Source organism: Elephantulus edwardii, unplaced genomic scaffold, assembly GCF_000299155.1.
Source record: "Elephantulus edwardii isolate Elephantulus edwardi_28Jun2011 unplaced genomic scaffold, EleEdw1.0 scaffold00143, whole genome shotgun sequence".
Classification (NCBI taxonomy): domain Eukaryota; kingdom Metazoa; phylum Chordata; class Mammalia; order Macroscelidea; family Macroscelididae; genus Elephantulus; species Elephantulus edwardii.
In genome coordinates, this window is record NW_006399893.1 from 4,107,136 (window position 1) to 4,115,794 (window position 8,659).

Below are 8,659 nucleotides of genomic sequence, written 5' to 3' on the forward strand. Positions count from 1 at the left end.
AACTATGTGGATAACAGCAAATTATGGTTTACATTAAGAAGAATGAGAATCCCATAATACTTAATTGTGCTAATATGAAATCTGTACCTAGTCAAAGAAGCTGTTGTCCAAACTGAGCAAAGGAACCCTGCATGGTTTAAAATCAGAAAGGGTGTGTGTATCCTTTCTCCATACTTATTCAGTCTATATGATGAGTAAATAATTTGTGAAGTTGGACTCTATGAAAAAGAGTGTGGCATCAGGATTGGAGGAAGATTCATTAACAATCTACCTTATGCAGATGATACAACTTTGCTTGCAAAAAATGAGGAAAATATGAAATGCTTGCTGTAGAAGATCAAGGACTACAGCCTTTGGAATGTATTACAGCTCAACTTCAAGAAAACAAAAACCCTCACCACAGGACCAACAATCAACATTGCATAGATGGAGAAAGGACTGAATCTGTCAGTGATTTCATCTTCTTTGGATACGCAATCAACACTGTTGGTACCAGCAGTTAAGAAATTAGGAAAGGCCTTGTAGGATTCTGTAAACTTTTGATATGAGACCCTTGTTTGAAATAGTACTGCCAATTTTTTTTTTCCCAATCAGTAGGATTTATTTTCAGTTCATTAGAAAATGTTTTGACGTACGGTTTGGGGCTTTACTCCCAGGTCTCTGATCTAACTTGAGTTGATTTTTTTTTGTGTGTGTATCATGTAGATGTGGATCCTGTTTCAGCTTTTTCCAGGTTTTGTCCAGTTTTGCCAGTACCATTTACTTTGTTAATATGGTGAATTGTGTTGTTTTTCTTAAGTTGAATCATCCTTTCATACCTGTTATTCCACTTGATTATAATGAATTTTTTATGTGCTTTTAAAGTCTATTGACTAGGACTTTGCTAATAATCTTTACATCTATATTCATGAGAGAAAAATACTGATAACAAAATTACAAAACGGGCAAGATACACGGAAAGAATTTTCACTGAGGAAAATATTAGAATGGCCAATAAATACATGAAGAAATGCTCAAAATCACTAAGAGAGGTGCAAATCAAAATCACAATGAGATACCATCTCATTCTAGTAACAGTGACAAATTTGGAAAGGATGTGGTGAGATAGGAACTCTTACACATTGTTGGTGGGATTGTAAAATGGTACAACCACTTTGCAAGGCAGTTTGGCACTTCCTCAAAAAGCTGACCATAGAAATTCCACTGCTTGGAATATACCCTGAGAAAATGAGAACAGAGGCACAAACAGAGACCTGTACACCAATTTACACCTATCTTCATAACAGCATTATTTACTTTCGCAAGAACATGGATACAGCCGAAATAGCCAAGCATAATCAAATGGATTGAGAAATTATGGTACATTCACACAATGGAATATTAAGAAGCATGCAGGCGCAATGATTTTGGTTAATTACTACCTAACTTGGGAGGGACTGGAGAGCATTAGCTAAATGAACTAGCTCAGTTCCATAAGGACAAATATTGTATAAGACCATTTCTTTATTTTTTTTTTTTAACAGTCTCTTAAAAAGCTACAGAACTAGATATATTTATGTAGTTTTTTTAAGGGGGGGGAGAAGAAAGAATGTTTTAAAGCATCTCTGAGAGTAATTCTTTTTGCTGGGTCATATTCCAACATTTTCTGAATGAGGTCAAACAGAAGCTCATGTTCAGCATCCTGAGAAAGCATCAATTCTTTCAGAGGTTTACAATGTCTCGAAACATATCTGCCAGCAGAACTGTGCTCATCCCAGTCTAGTCGATCACGATGAAAGTATTTACGTTTCCTGGTTTTCTGTATCATGTGTTTTGGTAAAGGTCCAAGAATTCGTTCCATCATTGCCAAGTGTTCCTTACTGTCATGAGCTGGAAATATAGCAAACCCAAGGTAGTATTCAATAAGAATGCATCCTATACTCCAGACATCACATGGCTGAGACCATCCTAGGGCTAAAATAACTTCTGGTGCTCTGTAATGTCTTGTAGACACCAATGTACTGTGATGTTCATCATCATATGTTGCACTTCCAAAATCTACCACTTTAATATCTGGATTAATTAAGGTACGCTCATCACATTTCATTTTGGGGTTATATTCCTCCGTGTAGTCCGACTGTACAAATAAGATGTTTTCAGGCTTTAAGTCTGTGTGAGTCAATTTATTACTGTGTAAAAAATTCACAGATTTGCATAGCTGATAAGCCATCTTCCTGATATGATCCATTCGAAATGGTAGAAAGCCATTTTCCTTAATGAAGTCATATGTACTGAGTCCCAATAGTTCAAACACAATACAAACATGTCCATGATGTTCAAACCACTCCAACATCTGAACACAGTGGAATGTACTGTCAGGATCTGTTGTATTTAAGTGTTCCAGAACTTGTATTTCTAAGCGAGCAGCTTCACAGTATCTGTCTACGTTTTTTACTATTTTTACCGCTACACGTCTATCTCCTGCTTTATGATCGATGCACTCTACTACTTTCCCGAAAGTTCCTTCACCTAATGTATCAACAATTTCATATCTTGCATTTAGTACGTCTCCACTCTGACAGATCAGGTGACCCTCCTCATCATCCTCTACACTCCTGGTTCTTTTCCTTCGGTGACTCTTCCCATGTGAACGATGATGTGAAGTACTGTGGTGAATCCTGTGTTTGCTTTTAGAACTACTTCTCCCACTTCCACCAGAAGATTTGCTACTATGGTTCTGATATCTGCTTTCATGGTGTCTATGGCGATGCCCAGGTTCACATCCTTGACTGTAGTCATTTCTGTATTCATCAATGTAGCGACGACTATGATAACCTTTCTCATTTATAGATCTGCTTTCCAAATATTGGCTATCCGATGTTTTGGAGTGATTATATTTGCAGCGCTTATTCTCCCAAGCAGGGCTATGTGATCTCTTCCTTTTGTAACCGCTGATGCTCCTCCATGTTCCACAATCCCAATCCTTGTCATCCCAATTAGGACAGTAAGTTCTTCTTTAGTATCTCATCGTTCTGTCCAGAGAGTCCAAAGCAATGGAGACAAAGCTTGCACCGCGACCAAGACGACCTCCCAAGTGACAGCGTCAAGATCTGACAACAAAATGGAGCTGACAGCCGGGCATCCCGACTCTTAATGAAAACAAGCCTGACGTCATGCGTGCGTGCATGCTTGCGTCTCTGCTTTTCCGCTTTCGTAAGTAGCTGCACAGGCTTGAGCGGAAAAGCTTGCTTTACGTTCTTTTGTCATTTTAAACAAAGTTTAAATTGCATATTGGTTTCCGATAAAGAAGATAGTCTACGAAGCACCGTGTGTTTCGAGTAACGTTAAAATTCCACCATAATGAGGGAGTTTTTCTTTTGCTTTTCAAGGAGAGGAGCAAATGGGGTGGGGGGAGGGGGGAAGGGTTTGTGCGGGGAGAAGGGTGCAACAGTGAATGAATGGAATCCCAAAATCTCTGTAGATGTTCATTGAAATGAAAAATAAACAACCTAAATTAAAAAAAAAAATTCCACCATCTGCTTTGGGGATTTTGTATTTTAGTTGGGGTCTGTTGTAAGAGCAAAACCCAGTAACCGCTGCAATTGTGAAAACTGAGAAAAACTTTATTTGGCAAATTTTGTAAAAGGTAAAAAAAGAAATAATCTGGTTTGCAAGCAACACAGTTCCTCCTAACACCCAAAATTGCCACATCCGTTAGAAAATGTATTCAGGGTAGAATAAAACGTCACGTCAGTGTGCTAACAGATGTTTATATATCTTGCTTACATGTTTTCTCTCAGGTCCAGACCTAAGTCAAGGGGGAGAATAAAAGGTTAAAAAAATATGAACAGCCTCATCCACCGCACTGGACCATCACCACAATGGAATGTCCTTCCCTGAAGACCCTGCTATAAAAACGTGCCTCACTCCACCCTGGGTGTAGTTTTCCCTGGTCAATCTCTTCTTCAGACCTAGCAATCCCGCCCAGGAGCCCCCTCAATAAAGCTGCCCTAAGCTTGCTTGCTTTCTCTCTCTGGTCCCTTACTTGAGTCCTTAGCCTTACATCCAGTGCGAAGATGTAACATTTTCTCTAATATGGGAGATTTTTTTATAAGAGTAACTGAGGAGAATTGGAATCCCAGAACACTTGATTGTGCTTATGCAAAATCTATACTTGGACCAGGAAGCACCAATGAAACACTGAATAGTTCAAAATCAGGAAGGGAGTGCATCACCTATGCGTCCTGTCTCCACACCTTTTCAATATATATGCAGAACAGATCATTCTGGAAGTTGGGCTTTCTGGGGAAGAAGCATCAGGAATGGAGCAAACTTATCAACAATTTATGACATAACCTTGCTTATTGAAAGTTAGGAGGACCTGAATCGCTTGCTGCAGGAGGTCAAGGACTATAGTCTTCAATATGGATTGAAGCTCAGTATCAAGAAAACAGAGATTCTCACCACTGGGCCAATTAGCAGCTGGAGAAGAGATTGAGTTTGTTAACAATTACGGCTTGCTCGAATCCACAATCAACACTATTGGCACCAACCATCAGGAAATAAAAAAACTAATTGCACTTCTGAAATGGCTTGCCTTCAGAAACCCTATGAACAATGCTCAGGCCTTTCATTCATAGGGTCGCTATGAGTCGTCTACTACTCGACAGCACCAAACATCATTAACAATGATGACAGAGAGAGAGCTACATTGGCCTAGTGGACAGAAAATTTGGCCTAGTGGACAGAAAATTATGATACCAAGCTGAAGGTGGGTGATTTTAATCTGGGGCCCTCAGGCTAGGTTCAAATTGTTTTCCTGCCAAACATTCTTCTAGGTGGTATAGTACTGACCTGTGCATTGTTGTACAGAGATAACTCGTGCTTGCTGTGACTGGAACTTCCCGACTGAAACAAGCCTGGAAGCAGGAGCGGCATCCACTTCCAAAATGGCTTACCTCCAGAAACCCTATGAACAATGCTCAGGCCTTTCATTCATAGGGTCGGTATGAGTCGTCTAGGACTCAATGGCACTGAACAATAACAACAACAATTGCAGTAGGTAAATATGCTGTCACATGTTAGGTATTCACACTGGTCTCAACGAAGGGACCAGATAGAAAGAGAACTCAAAGAAGTTTTATTAAGGGAACTCCCAGGGGGGCATCTCTTGGTCTGGAGTGAGAGACAGAGAGACAGACCTGGGAAAACCACACCAAGGTGGGTTGGCCAGGCCCCCATAGTAAGGGTCTTTTGGGAGGGAAGGAAGGGGCATTCCATTGTGGTTTAACTAGGTGGACATGGCACTTCACTCATTTGTTGACATGTTGATATTCTTCCTCCCCCACCCCAGCCCCATTTCAAATGAGTTGGTTTAATTCCAGGTAGTACAGAATTCTAGGCATAACAAAGAATGAAGAGGGGACTCTGCCAGGATTCTGGATTGTATTTGTTAGGTATTTGCACTGGACGTAAGGCTGAGGACTCAAGGAAGGGACCAGAGAAAGAAAGGAAGCTAAAGAAGCTTTATTAAGGGGTCTCCCAGGCGGAATTCCCTGGTCTGCAGAGAGAGAAACATGCAGAGAGACAGACCAGGGAAATACCGCACCCTTTAGGGATTAGGGCACTAATCCACTTTTTAAATCCACTTTAGTGGATTAGGGCAGGGTTTGTTTTTGTTTTTGTTTATTGGGAAAGACATATTGAGGGTACAAGGAGGTGAGGGTTGGGGGCAGAAGGGTGAGGATGGGCCAGGATGCAGCTGCAGAGCTGCACAGTTTGGTCGGTGGGGGGAGCAGGTGAAGGAAATGATGAGGGTCCAGAGGGGACCAGATGCTACAGAGGAATGACAAGCATTTTCCAATGGTAATTAAATCAACTGTCTTATTGATTTGGGAATTGGATGCCGACTCTCTGGCTTCTTCATGCTGAACAGGGGCGTAGAAGTAAAGGGGGGAAGGGAGGACGCTTTATCTCCTTACTGGTGGTCTTGAGTTAAAGCTGCTTGCCTTCTTGTTCTGTTAGAAGATATTTTCCTGTCATTTGCTCCCCACTGGACTGCAAAGTGTTTTCCCAGGTGGGTCCAGTGGGGATGGCTGGTTGAACCCAGAGGCTCCATCCTCCTTTGCTTCCTTAGCTGTCAGTTGTATTTCCTTTTTGTCACTGGCACTGGGTTCAGGGTCAATTCTGGAGTAAAACTCAGTGTTAAGGTTACCTATAGGAAAGAGAGCAAACCCATTTTTCTTTGGGAATCCTTGAATTCCTGTTGTTGAGCCTCGATCTTCACTGAGGTCCAGTCATCAACTGTTTAAGTGTTCAATTATCAATAAGCCGTAGTCTGTGGAAGGCCATAATGGCCCTGCTTTAAGTGGTTCACTGCTCCCGCAGCTCACCACGCTGTCTTTGCCTCCACCATAAGACCATTTCTGTAGAACGAGTGTGAGGATACAAGGGCTTGAGGAGCAGAGGACTAAGGAAGGGCGAGGAATGAGGACATTAATCATAGGTTCATACAATTTGATGGGTGAAGAGTGGGGGAGGATAATGGAAATGGGAAAGATCTAGTGTGAAAAACACTGTATATGAATTTTGCAAATAAACCAATATGAAAGAAACATTTTTTAAAAAGACATCAGAAGACATGCTACATTGGGCAAGTCTGCTGTCAGGGACTTCTCCAAAATGCTGAAGAGCAAAGATGTTAATTTGAAACCTAAGGTGCACCTCATTCAGGTTATGGTCTTCATAGTCACCTGCAACACATCAGGGAGTTGGAAATTATCAAGAATGACAGAAGAAAAAGTAATGCAATGCCTTTGAATTGTGATGCAGAAGAAGCATATAATATATCCCATGGATTGCCAAAAGAACAAATATATCTCTCTTCACTGGAATCAATGATGGTACTTCAGATATGTAGCTATGTGAGACTTTTTCTTGGAGAGAGACATCATGCTTGGAATTATGGTCAATAAAGGAGAGAAAGATCTGCAACAAGATGAATTGGCAGTGATTTGGCAATGGGCTTAAATGTTCCAGAGATAAAGAAGATGGCACAGGATAGGGCAAGGTTCAGATCAGCTGTTCATAGGGTTGCTATGAGTTGTGCTCTACTTGATGGAACCGAACAACAACAACAATATACTTTTGAGCTCTGGTGGCTGAGTAGGTAAGAAAGTGTGCCACCAAAAGACAGTTAGTTCAAATCCACCAACTGCTCTGTGGGAGAAGGACGGGCAATCTCCTCCTGTGTGATTTACAGCCTCTGCAAACCCACTGAAGGGTCACCTACAAGTCGATTCTAACTCAGTGACAATGAGAGAGAATGTATCTATAAATTGACATCATTGATCAACACTTTGGAGAGATCCTTAACAGCAAATTTTCCCAATGTAATGCATTGCTGGGTTTGTTTATCTTGATTTTTGACAGTTGGTACCAAAGTGTTGATTATGGATTCAAGAAAGATGAAATCACTGACAGCTTCAATCTTTTATCCATCTATCATGATGTTGCCTATTAGCTCAGTGGCAAGGATTCTTGTTTTTTTTTTCTTTTTTTTTTTTTAATTCTTGTTTTCTTAATGTTGGAATGTAATCCATATTAAACACTGTTGGTTTTGATCTTCTGCATCAAATGTTTCATGTCTCATTCACTTCAGCAAGGATGGTTGTATCATCTGCAGTATGTCTTCCTTTGATTCTGATCTGTTTCCGCATTCTTCATGAAGTCGGGCATCTTGAATAATCTTCTCAGCCTATAAACTGAATAGTTATGGAGAAAGGATAAACCCCTTATGCACAACTTTCTTGATTTTAAATTATTTCAATTTGAATTATATACAAAGTTTACTTAAACTTTAATAAATAAAACTTCTCATGGGTGTTTCTCTTCTTCACATTGATCTTCACCAAGCTCAGATGTATCTTGAGATTTTCTTACCCAAGGCTTATGTTTTTGCTGTTATGTCCCATCTAGGAATTGATCCATTGCAGATTCTCTAGGAAGTTTTAGGCAGCAAATTGCATGGGAGGAGTCTTCTCATCTCTCTTCTATGGAGGAGCTAGTGCCTTTGAGGTGGCTGTACAACACCTTATAAATTGAATTGGTGTGAGTAAATTATATAACCCTGATGTACACCTTTTATTATTTTAAACCAGTGCTCCTTTGAAGTGTTCAGATAATTGCTTCTTGGTCTTTGTATTGGTTTCACATGAGTATAATAAAGTGTTCTGAAATTTTTATTCTTCTCAATTAAAAGCTAGAAATATGAATTCAATATGCTGTTCTGAGAGCATGACTTTTTTTCTGTGTCATACTGGGGAAGGAAATACATGCTTTTTCAAGTTTCTGCTCCTGGGTAATCTACATGTGTCTTGGCATCTCTCTTTTATCATCTCTTGTTTAATATCTTTTATATCTCAAAAGTGATTAACTCAAAGCACTCTATGCAATAAAACTGTCTCATTAACAGCATGAAGAAAATTACATTCCAAGTAAGAATATCACTACAATCACAGGTGTTAAGATTTATAATACATAATTTTGAAACACAAGTCAACCTATAAACTGCTGATATTTGTTGTTTGTTGTTGTTGTTATGTGCCGTCGAGTCGTTTGCGACTCATAGCGACCCTATGTACAACAGCCCTAAACCCTGCTCTATCCTGTGCCAATCTCA

At 40.1% G+C, this 8,659-nt stretch overlaps 1 pseudogene; it reads right to left on the reverse strand.

The window, feature by feature from the left end:
• Positions 1–1,543: 1,543 nt before the first annotated feature.
• LOC102852002 lies at positions 1,544–3,007 on the reverse strand (annotated as a pseudogene).
• Positions 3,008–8,659: the final 5,652 nt, after the last annotated feature.